The sequence below is a fragment of the Ovis aries genome, chromosome 22, assembly GCF_016772045.2.
Source record: "Ovis aries strain OAR_USU_Benz2616 breed Rambouillet chromosome 22, ARS-UI_Ramb_v3.0, whole genome shotgun sequence".
Lineage (NCBI taxonomy): Eukaryota > Metazoa > Chordata > Mammalia > Artiodactyla > Bovidae > Ovis > Ovis aries.
Window position 1 is genome coordinate 44,153,465 of NC_056075.1, and position 20,244 is coordinate 44,173,708.

The 20,244-nt window shown below is 49.1% G+C and overlaps 1 protein-coding gene across 5 annotated transcripts in view; it reads right to left on the reverse strand.

Annotated features, from left to right (window-relative positions):
- CTBP2 (C-terminal binding protein 2) overlaps positions 1–20,244 on the reverse strand; it is a 167,302-nt gene that overhangs the window by 116,010 nt on the left and 31,048 nt on the right. For 2 of the 5 annotated variants that reach the window (XM_027960497.2, XM_027960500.2), the window contains exon 2: positions 47–150. The exons of 1 other annotated variant lie outside the window; for it this stretch is intronic. The gene's annotated coding sequence lies outside the window, so the exon portion shown is untranslated. Of the gene's footprint in view, positions 1–46; positions 151–819; positions 13,543–20,244 lie in introns of those variants that run through there. 2 more of the 5 variants (XM_027960498.3, XM_060404578.1) reach the window with 2 other exon arrangements.

Sequence of the window (20,244 nt, forward strand, 5' to 3'; positions counted from 1 at the left end):
TTGAAAAACCTGAACTTTTACCTGGAGCCATTTTATAGTAACTCACCAACATAAATTTGTCCACAAACTCTATAGTTCACACGATGAGCTGTCCGTCTTTTTTAAGAGAATCCAGCTTCATTGGTTCAAAACCATTTAAGGCGATGAAACCTTGAAAGCAAAAATGAAATGGGTCAGTGGAGCTGAGGCAGTGATTTCTTTCTTTGTTGTTTACATCTAGCCATCCTTTAATTGCATTTTTCCAATGCCTTCGATTCTAAGCTACCAGAGGTTATTAAATGGTTTCATTAAAAATACCATTTGTCTTGCTTTAGTCACACACCAGATCAAATTAAACAGTAGAGCACCAGAACAAATGATCTCTTTCCATCTATTTTGACGTGAAGCCAAGTGTGCAAAACCAGAAGGTGATATTGTGTCATCGCCGTGAAAATGTCATTTAACTTCTTTACATCTCCAAGTAGCAAGCAAAGGGACAAAACAATCAATACCTTCAAGCAAACCATCTTACCAGCAGTTTGAGAAATATGGAATTATAAAGTGCAAACCAGAATCCCATGGTTTATAAGTGCTATTAGCATAAGTGCTGACAACTGTTAATCCACTGTAACTGATTAACGGTTGCAGTTGTCATTAATAGAAGGCATTTTAACTTACTACCGAAATTGATTACTCAGTTAAGAATTCAATCCTAATGTTCAATAAAACTGCACTTTCTTGGCAAATGCAATATGAAACGAGGTGATGCATTAAACAGCACTCACATCTATTTTACTACACGTGGAACGAAGAGGAAATATATGGGACCTTCCACATTACCTGAACCACTTCCTGTACACTCAGAGCAGTAAGGGGGGTGGACGCAGAAGTTACAACTCCCAGGACTGATAGAAAAGGCAAACACCTGGGCGCAGGCGTGTCTTCTCTGTGCCGTTCCCATGAAGGACAGAAATTGCAACATCAGAGGTGCCAGGCACCAGGGGTGTTCATGTTTTCGGGCAGTCCTTCTCAAGTCCCGTGAGAAAGAACTGCTGCAGCCGACCCTGACCATTTCCAGGCTCCCCTTACAATCAAGCAGGATTCACACGGTTGATTGATGTTTTTTAAAAATGTATGAAATTACTGTAACCTGTTTCCCATCTGCACTCTACTTTCCAAACCACTGAAAAGAAACCATACTCCTGAGACTTCCCTGGTGGTCAAATGGCTAAGACTCCACGTTCCCAATACAGGGAGGGGCCCAGGTTCAGTCCCTGATCAGGGAACTAGCTCCCATGTGCTACAACTAACAGTTCTACATGGTGCAGCTGAGGCCCAACACAGCCAAACAAATAAATAATTTTTTAATTAAAAGAAAAAGAAAGAAAGAATGCCATATTCCTGTGCTCTTTCTAATGGAAGGAAGGGTCCAAACCCTGACACCAGCCAGCTTCTGCTTGTCCATTAGCACCCAGTCAAGAACAGGAACATGGCGGTCTCTATGGTCAGGGCGAGCATATACCCAAAGGCAAGAAGTAACTCACGCCCACCGTGCCCCACACTGCCTTACACCCCAAACTTTCCAATTCAAGGGAGTGGGTGGGGAGAGCAGAAACATCCAATCTCTGACGTGCTAGGAAGGGACGGATAAGTCACGGGCTCTCAATGGTCGCAAGCCTCTAATGACACTTTCCTTGACTAAGTATCTATTACAGCCAAGGAAACATCCTCTGGAAGCAGCGAGAACCTGCCTAACCAACTCTCATCCACCCTTCAAATCCCATCGCCTGGACATCTTCTGTAACACCGTCACGTCAGACTGCCAGGCTGCGACATACTCTGCACATCATCAAATCTCTGAAGTATTTTAATGCCTTGATTACACATCATTCATCTCCAAAGTCCTCCAGGTCTGGAACACAGTGGGAAATCAAACATGGAACACAGTGGGAAATCAAACATTTAACTAAAACAACAACAAAAATTACTTATAATATATAATACATATCATATTAAATATATATATATATCTGTTTAAAAGGCTTCCCAGGTGGCTCAGCGGTAAAGAATCTGCCTGCCAATGCAGGAGGTGTGGATATTCCAATCCCTGGGTCAGGAAGACTTCCTGGAGAAGGAAATGGGAGCCCACTCCAGTATTCTTGCCTGGGAAAACCATGGACAGAGGAGCCTGACAGGCTACAGTTCATGGAGCTGCAGAGGAGTCGGACATGCCTGAGCCACTAAACAACAACAGACAAGTGTGTGTGTATACGCACGCGTGTCAGTAACATTCTTTTCAACGAAGGCCTGACGACAAAGGCGACATGTTAAATCTACCCAGTCTTAGGGGTGGGTACGGACTCTCTCCTTGAGATGCTTCACAGTAAAATTAATAGGGAACAGACAACCCCACCTGTGTAGAAGGCCTCACAGAGGAGGTGACCTTCCACGGAATTTCAAGCCAAAAATTTGGAAGAGCCTGCAGTCTGCCCAAGTGAACAGTGACAGCTCCTTTAGCAGATTAAGAACATTAAAAAGCCTGGAAGACTGTCAGAATCTTTAAAGCGAGTGCCCATTGTTACTTGAAGGTGGAAAAGAAGTACTTAAAAAGGCTGGAGCCACAGAAAGGCTAAAAATTCAAAAACACTTTGTTTCCGCAGATACTTGATGACAGTTCAACGGGGAGCCGTGCCCCGTGGATTCGCCAGGGGAAATTTTCCTGGCAGGATTCCTCTAAGAACTTCCAGGAGTATACAACAAGACACAGAAATGACTGCACTGATTAAAATCACCACCGCTCCTCCACCAGCAGCCCCAGGAACCTAAGCGGGCTGTTTCACCAAGTACAAAACTCGGCCTCAGCCAGTAAATGCCAGGAAGCTCCAAGTTGACTCAGCTTCATCTGGCCAAGGGAAAGGGCATCTATTTTTGTACAGTAACCTGGGTGAATTTATTAAACATCACTTGGCAAGTGTGTTCCGCCACAGTTGATAATGAGGAAGGTGTGAGCGCGTGCATGCACGTACACACACACACACCCCGCCATGCGCGTGAAGGGGCAGCACCCAGGGCCTGCAGGGGTCTGAGCCAAGGCTAGGGTTTTCATGCAGGAAACTTACAAATTGAGACGCATTGCCTAGCAGGGTCCCCACCACCTGGACTTTTAGTTTCTTCTTATCCTGAGTTGAGCGTATGAAAATTACCTTTTAGGTCCACAGTTAAAACTGAATGAGATGCACTCTAAAAGGTCTGCAAGGGGTCCTGAGAGGCTCTACCCTGGCTCATTCTGGGAGGACCAGCCCTGTTCCCACTTGAACTTTGCTCTCTCAAGGCGCTGCCACTGTGCTCCGCTCTGTGCCCTGCATGAAGGTCCTGCCCCATCCAAACTCTACAGAGAAGACAGGCACGCGGGTAGCCCAGCGTGGGCTCCCTGGGACTCCCCCCCCAACCCTACCTGTGGCAGGTATCACAAAGTGCCCACTTATCGGCACTTACTATGGATGAACTATTTCTAATGCCTCTAAAGCTGTGATGAGTCAGCTCTGCTACTACCCGGGGCCTGCCTGAACCCCTGGATTCTCTGCTCTGTTGGACTCACATTTGGGTCACGGAAGCTTTGAAATGCCTGTCCTCTGTCCTGCCATGGGCGGTGGGGGTAGGCTTCCAAGGAAAGCGCCTCTGTTCCTCTCCCTCTGGCTGGGAGGAACAAGGTGGCCAGTGAACAAAAGCGAGGCCTGGCCTGGACATCTGTGAGCAGAAGAGGAGGTCCTCAAGGGGTAACTGTGGACAGAAGCAAGAAAACCTGGTGCAGAGAGAACATGGGTCTTAACTGGAACCCGCCCTCCTTCACGCTGTGCTTATCTCGGATCCAGGGGGGCCCCTTCACATTTAGTACTTCCGGACTTTCCTGCTGGTCCAGTGGTTAAGAATCCGCCTACCAATACGAAGGACAGAGGTTCGATCCCTGGTCCACATGCCGCGGAGCAAGTAGGGCCCCAGCGCTGCAACCAGTGGGGGCAATGAAAGCCCCTGCACCGCGGCCAGAGAGTAGCCCCTGCTTGCTGCCAACTAGAGAAAGGCTGTGAGTGGCCACAAAGACCCAGCACCGCCAAAAATGAATTTTAAAAATTTAGCACTTCAATAGAGAGCCAGCAAGTAGTCCACAAACTCTTTCCTCAGGCAATCACAAATTTACTGCAGTAAGTAAGTAGAGGGGCGAGTGGGGAGGAATGGAGGGGAGAGTGTGGAGTTAACAGGACACCACAGAGAATCCCAGGCTCCTCGGGTCGAGGTGACCAATGCCTGGGACTCTGTCCCATCTGAGCTGTCCTGTCTGCTTCATGGCTGATCAGGTCCTTTTGAAGAGATCATGCCTGGGGGCTCGGCACAAGGCCAGGGTCCAGCAAGTGCTCAGTAAATGCTAGTGGTCATCAGATACTGGCCTGTGACTCCGACATGAGTGTGTCATCACCAGCCTCAGCTAAGGACCAAACCAGTCTCTGCTCGCCTTATGAGATAAATGGTTCCCGTTTGGCTGAAGAGTCCAGTACCTCTCGCCAGGTCACGAAGGGACCCACATGCTCCCTGTCGGCAGGGTGGACCCGCCCTCCCCATGGTGAGAGTCCAGAGGCCAGGCTGTGCTCAGGAAAGGAACACGGGACCGGGTGGAGAACGGTCCAGATCCCCAGGCTTCGCGCTCGTCAGTGTTCTCGGCTCAGATGCTGCTGGCGGGCCCTCTCAAGGGGGCGCCTGTTGTTATCAAATTTACGACTGAACATACCAAGTGAAGTCAGAGACGGAGAAACAGCGTATGACATCCCTTAGATGCAGAATCTAAAAAGAAATGACACACGAGAACTTATCTACAGAACAGAAACAGACTCACAGACTCAAGAGGACGAGTCCAGGGTGGTCAGGAGAGAAGGACGAGGGGAAGGGGGAGTTGGGGAAGTTCGGGATGGACAGGTACACACCGCCGCATTTAAAACGGACAACCAACAAAGACCTCCTGTAACATTGAGCACGCTGCTCAATGTTATGCGGCAGCCAGGATGGGAGGGGCATTCAGGGGAGAATGGATACATGTGTAGGTACAGCTGAGTCCCTTTGCTGTCCACCTCAAACTATCACAGCATTGTTAACTGGCTATACCAAAACAAAAGCAAAAGTTTTTTAAAGTAAGTATGACTGAAGCGATGCACGGTCACTCTCGGAAATGCTGGCCAGCTGCCCACAGCCGCAGGGCCCCACCCTGGGGCATCCAGCTGCTCACCTGCGCCCCAGGCAGAAGGAACCACTTGCCCATGGGTTGCTGCAAGAGGGACCCACAGACACGGAACCTGAGCCCCAGCTCTAGACAAAAGCCAGTCCTGGGGAGCCGTGGTGATCTGGAGGTCACCCCAGGCCAGCCCTGAGTCAACCTGTTCACTGTTCCCGCTCCACACACCAGCCACACAGCACCGTGTCAATCTGTGCAAAAGGGGAGTGACCCTCCAGGATGGGGTCACAGTAAGGATGTGAGGGCATGGGAAGTGGGTGCCAGGGGCTTTCCCCGTGTATCCACCGAAGGGCCTCGGACTATCTCAAGTTCAAGGGTGGCGGGTGGGGAAAAGCCTCAAGCAGACATGGAACCCAGAAGCCCCCAAGAGAAACCAAATGCCTGCCCTGCAGAACCGACCCACCCCTATCAGCAAAAAGAAGCCCTCTGGCCAGAGAGGCACACCCAGACAGAGGGACAGCCAGACAGAGGTGTCAATCTGAGGCCACGGGCTCCTGGAGCACAGCTCGTGTGACCCCTGAACAGCCCGGGCCCTCACGCAACCCCTCCAGCTCCTGATTCACACCTGACCACCCTCAGCAGCTCTCCCCCACATCCAGGGACCCACAATCATCCAGCACAGAAACAAACGGTTTCGGACTTCGGCTGGGCCAGGGGACCAGAGCTGCGTACGTCAGGGGACCAGAGCTGCGTACGTCAGGGGACCAGAGCTGCGTACATCAGGGGCTGCTGGGAGCACAGATGGGCATCTGAGCAGCAGGGGGTGAGGTGGGTTGAGTGGGAGGGGCCAGGGGCTGCTGGGATGTAGGCCCCGCCCCCCACCCAACCTCTGCCCCTGGGCTCAGAACTCAGGGCCACACAAGTGTGATCTGACCCCAACCAGGACCTCAGGCTGACCCAAGTCACCTGGGGTGGGGCCCAGCCTCTCAATATTAACACAGCCCCCAGAAAGACCTGGCCCACCAAGCATAAAACAGTGTGGAATTCTGGACTGGTTGTCACCAGGGAAGGACAACGTCCTCCAAAGACGGAAAGGCTGGACAAGACAGAGTTAACACGGTATGACCTGAGATGCCTTCCCCTTCTACAGCCATGCCATTCCTTCCCAGGATTCAATTCCATATGCGATTGCCTAATAATGAATAAACCATATTAATGAGCTTGGGAACAATTACCCTTTATTGAGGCAGGGTGGGGACCCTGAAAGTTAATATTCCATGTCCTGATACAACTGCGCTACTATCAAGACACCTAAGGTCAAATCAACACTTCATGGTTACCCCCACGTCCAAGAGTTTCAGCTTCAAGAAGAAACCTGCCCTCCAGGCACAAACTTCACATCCAGTCTTTGCAGAGGGAATGCTTATGGAAATTTTGTAATATTAAATATCTTCAGCTGGGTTTAAGCTTTAAGAACATGAAGAGGCCCAACAGCCAAGATTTCAGAACTCTGTCTTCAAATATAAGGACAGCCAGTGGAAAACTGTAAGGGAAGTCTTGGAACCCAGCCACTTTCTTAAGGAAAACAAAATAGGATATTTTCTCAGTGTTGTCTCAGATGTAGTCAATTAATGTGTCCATTCCTCGGCTGTCTTTGAGCTTTTTGCTTTCGCACCCACCCTTCAGAGCCAGCAGATTTGAGCCGGGCTAGGTGACTGGGAGGAGCCTAGCCTCATAGCATTAGCTGGCCTTCAATCCTCTGGAGAAAGCCTCTCTCTCAGTGGCTCCAGAGATGGAGAAATAAACAAGAGCATCGGGATGGGGCGGGGGGTGGGGGGGGGGGGGTAAGGTTGGATACAGCTGGAAAAATGAACATGGAAAGCAAATCGACGGGGTGCTCAGGCCGGATGTGAGCCAAGTTTTGAAAGAAAGAAAGAAAAAAAAGTGGAGCCGTGAGCAGCAACCCACACACACAACGACGTCATCCTGTGAATTCAAGCAGCGTTCCCACACCCTAAACTGCCCAGTTGGCCGTGGAAGTGCTGGTCTGAGCAGTCTGACCCCCAGCTCCCAGAAGCCTGGCTGTGACCCCGAGCATCTGTCCCAATGTCAGACAGGCCGTGAAGCCGCCTTGTTAACTTTGAAATGCCCAGGGGTAGAGAGTCCTTTCTGGGGAAGGACCCCCTTACAATCAGCCTGGCTCAATGCATCAGGCAACAGGGGTGTAAGTCCATAAGGCAAATCAGAGATACTGTAAGTGGCCTTTTGTGGATCCAGACAGCAAGTGAACCAGAAAGCTACAGGCCCAGGTATTTCCACCTCTGGGAGAGGTTCCGGAACCTGCCAGGACTGGGAGAGAGATGGGCTAGCTGACAAAGAGAACATAGCAAGTAGCAACCACTAACCAGTGGGGCATCTTGAAAGAACACCCTGGCCTCAGCTTTCTCCCTGTTAGATTGCAGAGTGCGGAAGAGGTGTGCTGAATTCCTTTTCATCGGGTACCCCACTGAGCAGGCGCACGGGGTCAGACAGCAAGCATGTCTCCTGATGCTCAACACAGAGACAAAAAACACACTAAGCTTAGGATCTTTAACGCAAAATCCACGGATGGCAGAATAGAATGTTTGAAGAGCTGGTGAGACAAACACCCCCCAAGTCCCACCACTTCAGTGGGAGTATGAAAGGGCACCATTTCTGAAAAGTTAAGAGTTCACCCCCCAGCTCATTCTACCCTTAGACAATAACTAGAGGAGGAGCCAAGATTTAGATAAAAATAAAAATAGATCATCTCAGGGATCTCCCTGGCAGCCAGTGATTAAGACTCTGCACTTCCAATGCAAACGGCGTGGGTTCAATCTCTGGTCTGAAAACCAAGATTCCACATACCACACCAAAAATACAAACCACCTAAGATGATCCCTAAAACAGAAAAGAGTTGGATAACTATTTCTGCGACACTGTAGACATGACAAACAGCTATCATGGTATACCTACATATATTATGATACATGTAATCTCAACAGGTTACTCAGTTTTAAAAATTCAAAAACACTTCATAACTTAGGAGAAACACTTGTACGTCAAATGGAAAAGCAAACAGACTCCAAATCTTATTCAAAAAATATTCTTTAAACAGTGAATTTCACTTCTTAGTGTATGCATGTATGCACGAGACAGAAAATACACCCGAAGCGTTAAGAGAAATTATTTTTCCGTGCTAAGGTGATTTTTAAAATAGAAGGCTTTTGGATCATAAAAACAGTCTTCATATTTTCCTCGATTTCTCCATTTTCTGTAAAGGCAGGTCTCTTACAATCTGGAAAACGCACAGTGAGTCTGTGTGGGCTTCTGCCTCAGGAGAGGGAGCTGAGGCTGGGAATACAGAAACGGAGCTGCTGCCGACGGTTCCTGGCTCTATTTAGGATCTAAGCCCTTAAGTAACTGCTGCACTGTGCAGGTGAGTCCAAAAGGAAGTAGGAAGTAAGGCATCCTCTTCAAGCTCATGAAGTTAATCTACAAACAGGGTGATGGGACTTCTAGGTGGCTCAGTGCTTAAGACTTCACCTTCTAATATAGAGGGTGCGGGTTGGATCCCACATGCCTCGGGGCCAAAAAACCAAAACATAAAATATAGCAGCAATATTGTAACAAATTCAAAAAGACTTAGAAAGTGGGGGTTAAAAAAAACAACGTTAAAAAAAATTTAAAACAAAACAGAAAGGTGTCCCTCGTATGGACGCCAACACATCAATCTGAATTCCAGGAGCCAATCGACCTGGAAGAAGCCCAGAGGGGCAGAGGAAGGGGCACCAATGCAGCGGGGATCCCTTGACTCCCACGGGGAGCTCAGAACCCACTCTCCCCAGGGCCTGCAGGATAGGATGGCACTGCCACAAGGTGGCCTTGGCAGGCTCCAGCCAAGTTCTTGGCTACAGACTAGACTGCAGAAGAATGAGCTGCTGCTGCTAAGTCACTTCAGTCGTGTCCGACTCTGTGCGACCCCATAAACGGCAGCCCACCAGGCTCCCCCATCCCTGGGATTCTCCAGGCAAGAACACTGCAGTGGGTTGCCATTTCCTTCTCCAATGCGTGAAAGTGAAAAGTGAAAGTGAAGTCGCTTAGTCGTGTCTAAAAGCAAAAAATACAAACACACACACACACACACACACACACACACATATGACTTGAGAGTCAAGCGGCTGCATTCATAAGCCCTGGAAAAATTACTCACAAAAATAGTGACTAGATTTAGATACCAGCTGCTACTGATCATGGGACTATAGGCAGAATATCGAGTTGGGAGGAAGCTGGGTAAAAATGAATTCAGCTGGTTAACACCCCTCAGACCCCAGCTCTCACCAACTGTTTCCCCATCTCCACCTCTATACTGTACGGGCACCGACCACTTTACAGGTTGGTCACTGGTTAGTTGGTCAGCTCCCGGTGAGCAGTGAAGGGCGTTAATCCCTCCGTCGTGACCGACTCTTTGCAGCCTCATGGACTGTACCCCGCCAGGCTCCTCTGTCCATGGGATTTCCCAGGTAAGAAAACTGGAGTGGGTTGCCATTTCCTCCTCCAGGGGATATTCCCGACCCAGGGGTCAAACCCATGTCTCTTGCACTGCAAGCGATTCTTTACCATCTGAGCCACCAGGGAAACACTGACGGCTGCCACCAGGGAAGGTGAGCAGGGACAACATAATTTTTATCTTGGAGAACCTGGAGACCAGCCACTAGCGAAGAGCACTGAAGGAGGCTGTGAGCGGCCCCAGAAAAGCTGCCTGATCCCTTGTTTCGCTTCTTCACCAATAAACCCAGGACATGACCGTTCTTACCTAGAATGAGGGGCCACAGTGGGATGAACGCGTGATGCCACAGATAAAGCACTCAGCTCTAACATGTATCTGTGAACACTTCTACTGTTTAACAAATGCTTTTCTAACAGGACAAGGATAATTCATGAATCCAGAGTCCTGGGAAGAAGAAAGGCCTAAAGGAAATTCTGTTTTATTTCAAAACAACTGTATTAAAACCCAAACCTATAGGTTCAGGGGAGATTTTGGTGTGAAATGAAGCGCTTCACTGCCATCAAATGGACCGGCTGCTGTACCTGCAACCAAAGAGACGACCTCACTTTTTAAAATCCATTTACAGCGCTAGGCATGTCGCAGGGAGCAGGACGCAGTGCAACTCCGCAAATACAAACGTGAGTGAAGACTCCCAAGGTCGAACGGAAAGGAAATTCACGGGGCCAAAATAAGTTTCCTCTACAGGCAACAAATTCTAGTCCTCAGAATGAATCCCAGGGACTTCCCTGGTGTTCCAGCAGTTAAGACTCTGCACTTCCCATGCATGGCTGCAGAGGACGCAGCTTCGATCCCTAGTCGGAGAACTAAGATCCCACATTCCCACATGGTGTGCAGTGCAGCCAAAAAAGGAAAGAATAAATCCCAGAGCCAGATGAGACCTCAGAGAGCATCTTGTCGGGAAAGGGAACCTCCCCCTACAAACAGCCTGATGATACAACCCTCCTGATTCATATGTATCAGGCTAAGTAACACAGGATTATCAACGAACTTCCTCACATACCGAATCACTCTGTTGCACTCATTAACTCTGAAAATACAGATGACCTTCCATAGGGGTAATAACTTCATAAATGCTCTCCTCACTGACGGGACACGTGTGTAAATACACAAGCATGTATGTTTAACACAGTGCAAATACACCCAGTTTCTGAGGGAACAAAAGCTCAAAACTTTCCCTGTGAAAGTAGATTCTGGGGCTATGCCACTTCACAGCTCTCATGAAGGCATGCCAATGCCAAGGGAGGTGCTCAGGGCTTCCTCTAAAGAAATCATGTTCACGGAGTTTTCAACTTCTCTCGTGCACCAGACCAGAACTCCCGTTGGTTATTTTTATAGCAGCAATGCTAATCATAAAATATCAAAATCCAGTCACCTTTTATCCCAACTTTTGTTTCAGTCCGTGTACACAGTTCAAAAACACAACAGCACAGATGAACAAAACTCACAGGCTGAAGGCAGGCCCTTCCACTGGTTCCCCAAACCAGCCAAGCTATCAGAGCACACAAGCTTCTTCAAACATCACCCCCATGGACATCCGCTGCAAGATGCGGGTAAGCTAAGCAGAGGCCAGAGATGCCTCGCTCCTCTCATTTTGCAACTCTCAGGTTTCCACGATGGATTTCCTCTTACCCAGGGTTCCAGTCTAAGACTGGGTTAAAAAATCTTGGGACGGAATATTCCTCAGCAACAAAAAGGAACGAGCCGGCAATGCAAGTACCTGAATGAATTTCAAAGGAAACTGTGCTGAGTGAAAACACTCTGCCCCAAAAGGCTACACATTATGTATCACCTGATTCCATTTCTATAACATTCTTAAGGGACAAAACTACAGAGATGGAGAACAGATTAGAGGCTGTCAGGCTTTAGGGCCTGGGGAGCAGGCAGGACACTCTAGCTCCAGAACCTTCTCTGAGTAAGCAGGGTCTTGGAAGTCAGCCAGCCCTGCTGACAAGCTTGTATGCTGGCCATGACCTGTCTGCGCCACCTAAAGTGGGTGTGGCTGGAAACGGGGAACAGGAGGCACCCTTGTGGGTTGGGGCACTGTTGTGCGTCTTCACTGTGGTGGGGCACGGCTGCAGAAGTGAATATACCCAAACGAATGCATGTGACACTGGGGAAATCCAAATAGTGTCTGTGGATTGTATCAGTATCAGTTTCCTGGTCACTTTACCGTCACTATGTTCTGCAAGATGTTACCAACTGGGGGAGAACCAGGTAAAGGGTCTTAACAACTTACATGTGATTCTCTGATTACGTCACAATGACAAGCTCAATTACAAAAATAACAAGTAGCTTTGTCCTGTTTTGTCTGTTCCTTTGGCGCATGCTGACCAATAAACAGGGCAATTCCTTTTTGTGGCGGCCTGGGGTTTGTTTACAAGGAGCCTAGCCTGTTGACACGCTTCACGATCTGAGCTGGGATCAGCTTCCTTTGGCTGCCACGGTACATGGCTCCTGAACCCTGACCTTCTCCGCTGCAGCTGGCAAAGATGCTTGCTACGTAAGATCTTTCCTGGGAACAGGCACAACTGACTGGTTTCTCTTGCCCAGCTGCTGCCAGCTGCCCAGGGCTCCCCAGGTCACATCTCACAAAACAGCTCCGGAGAGGACAGGAAAAAGCCAGCCCCCGCGGCTGCTCCATGTGAATGAGTGGGCAAGGAACCTCAGGACTCCTGGACCCCACTTGGCTGCCTCAAAACACCAGGCGGCAGGCTCGAACAGGGCAAGACCGTCCCTGGCTGACACAAGCGGTTGTACGCTGGGCTGGCCACCTTCCAGCACCCAGCTCACTCAGAGAAAGTTCTGGAGCTGGTGAGTCCTAGCAGATTGGCAGAACCAGCGAGCCACCTATCTGAGCTGACCCACAGCTTACATTCCTGCTTTTCCAGCAGCCTGGGGACCTTGAGGCTGCCCTCAAACTCCCCATCAGCCTCTTGTGACCCAACTTCATCACACTGTATCAACCTCAAGGTCTTCGGTGGCGTTCGGAGTCTGTCCCCCGAGATCGTGTGTTGTCTCCCTTTTAAGGAGAGCTGGCAGTCAGTCCCAATACTCCCCGGCACCTCCCTGCTGATTCAAAGAACCCAGAAGGAGAAAATTACAGGAGCATCTTTGCTGTCTCGCCTTATTGTCTTCAGGGTCACACTTCTTTCAATCCATTCAACAGGAGTTTATCCTCAATGCCTCCCAGAAATCATAAAGTAGTCCCCCTCTCCCCAAAATGCGCCATTCGGTACAGTGTACAGATAAAACATATTTCCATCATAATACTATTTTTTCAGGTTCCATAAACCCTTAAATAGCCATTTACTCAAAAAAAACTGAACGCTTTCAAACACTGCCCAGCTTCAAAGCTGATAAATAAATAACCAGCGACTCCTCCACGGGGATAAAAATTACATTCTACATAAATTAAATATATAATTTGATTAAACATGTTTATGTCTTTGTGATGACATTTAAAATAGAAGTAATCATTTTCTTTCTCAAAAGAAAAACTCTTTCAAATATAATTCGAAGCTGTCAAACCTATCGCCTGCTACAGATCTTTTAAATGTCACGTACCTTCAAAGGGGGGGGTGGCAGTTTCCTTTTAAATATGCAATTCCAAACAGTGCGTTCTGGATCAAGCATGTATTAAAATACACCGCTGGCATTTACCCTGATTAAGTAGGGCCCTCTCCCCTTGTTCCTGAGGATCTGCTCCGGAGAGCAGCTCTGAGAATGCTTCCTCCCCATACAACTCCAGAGGCTTAATGCTTCCACACTGGCTGCAAAGCAGCTGGCCCCTGGGACCAACACCAAGTCACACCCCTGAATGCCTTAAGGGGCAAAGGTATTTCTTATGATTCCTGCAGTTTCCCTCCCAGGTATCTCGTTGAACTCTGTATAACCCAACTATGGCACAGCATCAACGGCCCAATTGTAAGACAGTGTTAATCAGATACAAAGGAAAACTCCAAACTCATTCTTCTAAGTCAATGACCTACATATTCAATTGCTTCTTCTCCAACTCAGTAGCAAACACCATGCTATATTTAAACACAGAGCACAGATATATCTTTCTTCTGAAATGCTTAGAGATACAGATAAAGCCTTACACTGTAGCCCTCCTCTTCCCAACTTAAGGAATGCAAGTCTTTGTAACATCAACTGTTTGGGGAACTCAAGACAACACACATGGTCCATGACACTACTGTGTTTTAATAATAAGGGTAGTTTTTTTAAAAAACTGAAGATGAAGCTCCAATACTTTGGCCACCTGATGAGAAGAGCCAACTCAACTGGAAAAGACCCTGAGGCTGGGAAAGATTGAAGGCAGGAGGAGAAGGTTCTCATCCTCAACAGAGGATGAGATGGTTGGATGACATCAGTCAACTCAATGGATATGAGTTCGAGCAAACTCTGGAAGATAGTGAAGGACAGGGAAGCCTGGCGTGCTGCAGTCCATGGGGTTGCAGAGAGTCAGACTCGACTTAGCAACTGAACAACAAAAGGTAAAAAAAAAGCATCTTCACTGGAAGGCAAGCAGAATGAAGCCTGTCTTCCCAGCCCCTGGCCAACTACAAGTGCTCACAAAGAAAACAGACCAAAGGACTTCAAGTCAGTTAAGCACGTCACATACCAAGTGTCCAACGGAGGTGCAGACTCTTTGTAACTGCGCAACCTCAGAACTAGGGACCAGCATGGGGATAATCTGGGAGTCAGCAGAGATGACAGCGGAGGAACAGAGAGCTCTCAGAGTCTGTTCTAACACCAGGGAAAGGGGACTTTCCACTGCCGATCTCTTTGTATCTCAGCCAAACTTGATGAAACGTAGGTACACTACTTCACCACAACCCTCTCCAACCAAGCATCAAGGCAGAGGCTGGGGAGACCAGCCAGCCCAGCTCTGCACCCGCTGCCTTCCTCCTGGGGAAGGGGCGCTGCCCGTGGAGGAAGGAGGTGAGCAGGGGCCAGACCCATGCCCGCACAACTCAGGGAGCCTTGGAGACAGATTACCCACCCTGTGGTGGGCAGCCTGGGAGAGGACCAGGGTTGGGAGGATACGCTTCACAACCAAATCTGGGCTGGAGCTGGGAAACCTCAGCTGCGGACACTCTGCCGTCTCATCCTACACTGTGACCTCAGGCAAGTCGCTTTACCCCTGGGAAACCTACTTCTCTCGGGGATGGGAGAGGAAGGCTCCAGAGACACCAAGTTTTGGTAACTCCAGTTCTAATTCCATTTAAAACAGGCAACTCCTGAGACTTAGAGCCAATTCTCTACTCACTGGGGCTTGACAGAGAGCAAGCACATGGAAACAGAGGTGTTAGGACTGGAACTCCTCTTTCTCTTTGAATTCAGGTGTACGTCCTTCCTTGGGTGGCGGACCCCCACCCTTACCCACCCCGCCCCCCCCCCACCCACCACCACGTGGAGCTGAAGGGCCAGTAAATACCACTTGTGAGGCCAGACCCTGCAAACTGACCCCAGCACCCACGGAGAAGCCAGAGAGCAAGGCTGAATCTTAATGTCTATGTGTCATGGGAGACCTTTTGCGTGCTCCCTGCACCCGCAGTCTCCTCCTAAAAGGGGGGCCCTTCCCAGTTAACACCACATGTGCTCCCTCCCGTCTCCCCACATCTGGGGCCCACAGAAGTCATCCGTCCAGCACCCCCACCCCAGTAGACTCTTCCTGCTTCAGTGCCTTTTTTTTGAGCCTTGCTATCTATCAAGCTTAGTGAACCCAACGTATACACACATATCTGTAGCTACAGCCATATATAGACACACACGCACTCATCCAAAAAATCTGGCGTGGACTCCTTCCTGATGGTCAAGGCCAACAGCCCCTTCTCATCTGCCGTCCACCTTCCCAGCTGGACCCCACACCACTCCACCCATTCTGCTCCTGCACCAACGGAGGGGCAGGCACCGCCGAGAGGCAGATTTGGAGACAGACTTAACCTTGTCTTCAAGGAGTTCCAGAAAGAGCAAGAACAGAACACCAAGTGCTAGGAAAGCAGATATGGAAGGAGACAGCACCTTTGCCTGAACTCCCACTGAGAGGCGCCCAAATCACTGTCTTCCTCGGCCCCTCCAAGGAGCTCCAGATGTACCTCACCACCCTCTCCCGGGCCTACCAGCTACTTGACTGCGAGTCCCTCCCACCCCCAAACTCAGATTGTTCACTAGCGTGGACACCACTGCTTTACCCTGCTGGGAGTCCGAGACTCAACCAAGTCCAGACCCTGACTTAAGTCTCTGATCCTGGAACTGACCATGCCTGCCCCTACGTTTGTCCACCTCCACGTTGGAATCACATCAATCCCCGGGCAAGAATGAAAACTCCAATCATCTTCTCTAAAAACACCTAGAAAAAAATCCAGTTGAGACAAATGTCATTTTGGGAGAATGACCCAGTCCAACTCAACTGGTCTAGTTAAAAAGTATTGCGTAAAAAAAAAAAAAAGCGTTAGTCGCTCAGTCTCGTCCGACTCTTTGCCACCCCGTGGACTACAGCCCACCAGGCTCCTCTGTCCATGGAATTCTGCAGGCAAGAATACTGGAGCGAGTTGCTAGTCTCTTCTTCAGAGGATCTTCCCGACCCAGGGATCGAACTCAGGTCTCCTGCATTGCAGGCAGATTCTTTACTGTGTAAGACACCAGGGAAGCCTGAAGTGTCTAAAATTCCATCTCAATCAGACATCGTTAGAAGGGCTCCTCCCAGAATGCCTTCTCCTAAATTCTCCCTCAACACTGCTTCTAAGTGTGCCCGCGGACCCGGCCCAAGCAGCAGCTTGTGTTGCCAGACCTTAGCTGCTGGTAGAACCCTCAGCTCCTATTTGATATTGTCGTTCAGGTGCTAAGCTGTGTCCGACTCTTTGAGACCCCATGGACTGCAGCGTGCCAGGCTCTCCTTGTCCTTCACTCTCTCTCAAATTTTGCTCAAATTTATGTCCACTGAGTCGGTGATGCCATCTAGCCATCTCATCCTCTGTCACCCCCTTCACCTCCTGCCCTCCATCTCTCCCAGCATCTTTTTTGACCCTTTTTTGAAAGGGTCTTTTTTCAGTGAGTTGGCTCTTCTCATCAAGTGGCCAAAGTATTGGGGCTCCAGCTTCAGTATCAGCCCTTTCAATGAATATTCAGGGTTGATTTCCTTTAGGATTGACTGGTTTGATCTCCTTGGAGTCCAAGGGACTCTCAAGAGTCTTCTCCGGTGCCACAATTTGAAAGCATCGGTCCTGCAGCGTTCAGCCTTCTTTATGGCCCAACTCTCACATCCGTGTATGACTACTGAAAAGACCACAGCTTTGACTATATGAACCTTTGGGATTACAGGACCTCTATTCCCATAACTCCCTCTAAGGAAGCATTTCTCTTTAGGATGAGCTCAAAGACACACACCATCTCTCTAAACTCAGGAAAAGAGAACTGTTTACAGCCAACTGTCCTGAAGTCTGTGGTTCCTGTATGTCCATTTTTTAAACAACTCTAGTCCTTCCCAATCTCATCTCTTCTTACAGTATCCTTTTTCCTTTTTTAAATCTCAAAGCATTGGGTTGGTCAAAAAGTTTGCTTGGGTTTTTCTAGCTCACGGGGAAACCTGCATGAACTTTTTGGACAACCAATACTTTCTCCAAAAAGACAAGATATAAAAAGTAAAATGTAATCCACTCATTAGGACCTACTAGCAGCCCTATAAACCATATCCCCAAAAGCACTGGCCCTGAAGAGACTCGGAGAAGCTGGCAGTAGCCTCCCCAAGGCCAGCACACCCCAGACCACTGGGCTCCTAAGTGGCCCAGCTCACAGGGTGACTGGTCTGCGGCTGGTTAGAGCTGCGTAGCACACCTGCTCAGCCAGTTCCCCCACACTGAAGCAAACTAGAAATGCACACACTCCCATGTGATGAGCGGGCTCCGAAAACCAACTTCGATCAGTCGTGAACGCAAAACAGTAGGCACAAATGTTAAGAAACACCAAGGACCAAAGGCCCTGACCCTCATGCTTCACTGGAAAGCACAGTTATTTGAGAGGTAGGGAAGGGGGTGGGAGATGGCATGGGAATGGGAGCAAGGAGAGACACGGCCCAGGAAAAATCAACGATTGTCCTGAGTCACCAGGGAAAGCCAAGAGGCCCAGGCCTTGAAATAAAACAAAAAGGTGCCTTTTACCGAAGCAGGCACACTCCATGGCCCACCCCCAGCAGAGCAGTGGGGTAAACTGCATCTATCTCGCTGGCGGAGGGACCAAGGGAGAGGAAGGTGTCCCCCACCCCATTATACTGCCCTCAAGCAGAAAGCCAATGTTCTGCTAAGTGGTTTAAAAAACAGCTCCATCTTCCACATGTGATTGGCAGCAGTGTAAAACTATTATAACTGCTTTATAAAACTAAACATACACCTATCCTGTGACCCAACATTCCACTTCTAGGAATTTACCCAAGAGAAATGAAAACATATGTCCATAAAAAGGCATGTACGAGAATGGTGCACTCCAGCTTTACTTAGGATTGCCAAAGCGTCCATCAACAGGTGCGTGGATACAGTGGACGCTGTTGGAATACTACACAAGTAAAAAGGAACCGGCAATTGTTCCAGGTAAGAACACCCCAAGATTTCACCAAACATGTTACAGTGAACTTAGAAAGCTTTTGCTGAAAGGTGTATGTGGTATAATACATGTGTGTAATATTGCATGTGTACATATACGTGTGTATATAACGTGTGTACACAAATGTATATTAAGTGCTAGAACATGAAAAATTAATCACGTGGGAGTGGAGAGTATTTGCCGGAGATGATCAGGGAGACTGGAATAGGGGGTATCTGGCCAGGGCCATGAAGGAAGTTTCTGGATTGGTGCTAAGCTGTATACTGTGATATACTTGGGGGTACCCAGGTATGTGAATCCATCAAAACAAATGGATTGGCTCACCTAGGATCTATCCCCATTCCCACCCCGCTGAACACCTCCCCCAAGTCCTATCTCAAAGGAAAAACTAAACTATAGCAATCACAAAAAAGTCAGCTTCAGAATTGAGATGCGTGCTGAGGGACCCAGGCAGGGGCGGAGCTGAGCAAGGACTGAGAACCATTGGGAAACACTGCCAGGTCAAGATGGACTGACGGGCAAGGGGGTGGAGGGTGCTGAGCCTGCGGTCTGGAGGGTTCACTGCACCACGTGACCACTTGGGGGGAACCGCTGGCTCTGGCCCACCTGCAAAATGACAACCACAGACATACCCACAAGGCCAGGGTCACTTCCCCACCAAGAGCTGAAACCCCAGAGGCCCAGACGGATTGTCGCCCCAAACCAGAGTGTAGGCGCAGCGGGCATCTAAGTAACACCCATTCTCTCCAGAAACAGACCTGTGAACTCAAGGAGGCCCAGGACAGGCTAAGGGTTGTTTGTACAAATGCAGGCTGATAAAACAGGAGGTCCCAACCCAATGAGAATTAACCCACGGGGCAGTCACATTTGCATCCAGTAGGTTCCAGTGCTTCAAGGCAGAACCCCCAAGAACAGCCTTTTTTTGACCACAGTTCAGTTCAGTCGCTCAGTCGTGTCCAATTCTTTGTGACCTCGTGGACTGCAGCACGCCAGGCTTCCCTGTCCATCACCAGCTCCCGGAGCTTGCTCAAACTCATGTCCATCGAGTCGGTGATGCCACCCAACCATCTCATCCTGTTGTCCCCTTCTCCTCCCGCCTTCAATCTCTCCCAGGTGTTTGACCATGAACAGTTCCCACAGAGCACATGGATTACAAAGGCACATTTGGAAACAAGCCACTAAACTCCATGTGACGTTTAACGGGGCTGCCCTTAGATGCTGAGTCCTATAGGTCAGACCTCTCAGCCTCAGTCGCATTCCCAGTACCAGGTCACACATGGACTGCGCCTACCAGACTCTATCACCAAAGAGGTTTTAAAATATCAAGTACTGAAAATACATGCAACTTTCCCATTAAAAGCTAGGGCGTGGACACTCCAAAAGGTCAACATGGCACCCACTACAGTTTCATTACTGATGCTTCCTCCAGATGGCAGGAAAGCTACAACAAACGCACCCTTAACGAGTCGCTGCTGTCACACAAGAGGAACAGAAACCCACTCCCGACGGAATCCCAGACCTTGGATCTGGGCAGATCTGAGCTATCAGCAAGCACAGACCTGGCCCTGTGGAGGCAGGCAAACTTGCTTCCCAAACTGGAAGGAATTCTTGGGCACTGACCCTTTGACCTACTTTATCTTAAATTCAATGTGTGTTAGTTCAGATGCTCCAAAAACAGATACCAGGACAAGATGAATAACAGGCTCTACCAGAGACTTCTTGGGAGACATGAAATAGGAGGCAGAGGGAGACGCTGGTCTGACTCCTCTAGAGGAGACAGGGAAGGTGCAATCTTGGCCTGCCAGGCAGTTCAAGGCCAGAGGGGAGTCTCTGGGCCCAGAGGACAGGCTGTTGGGAG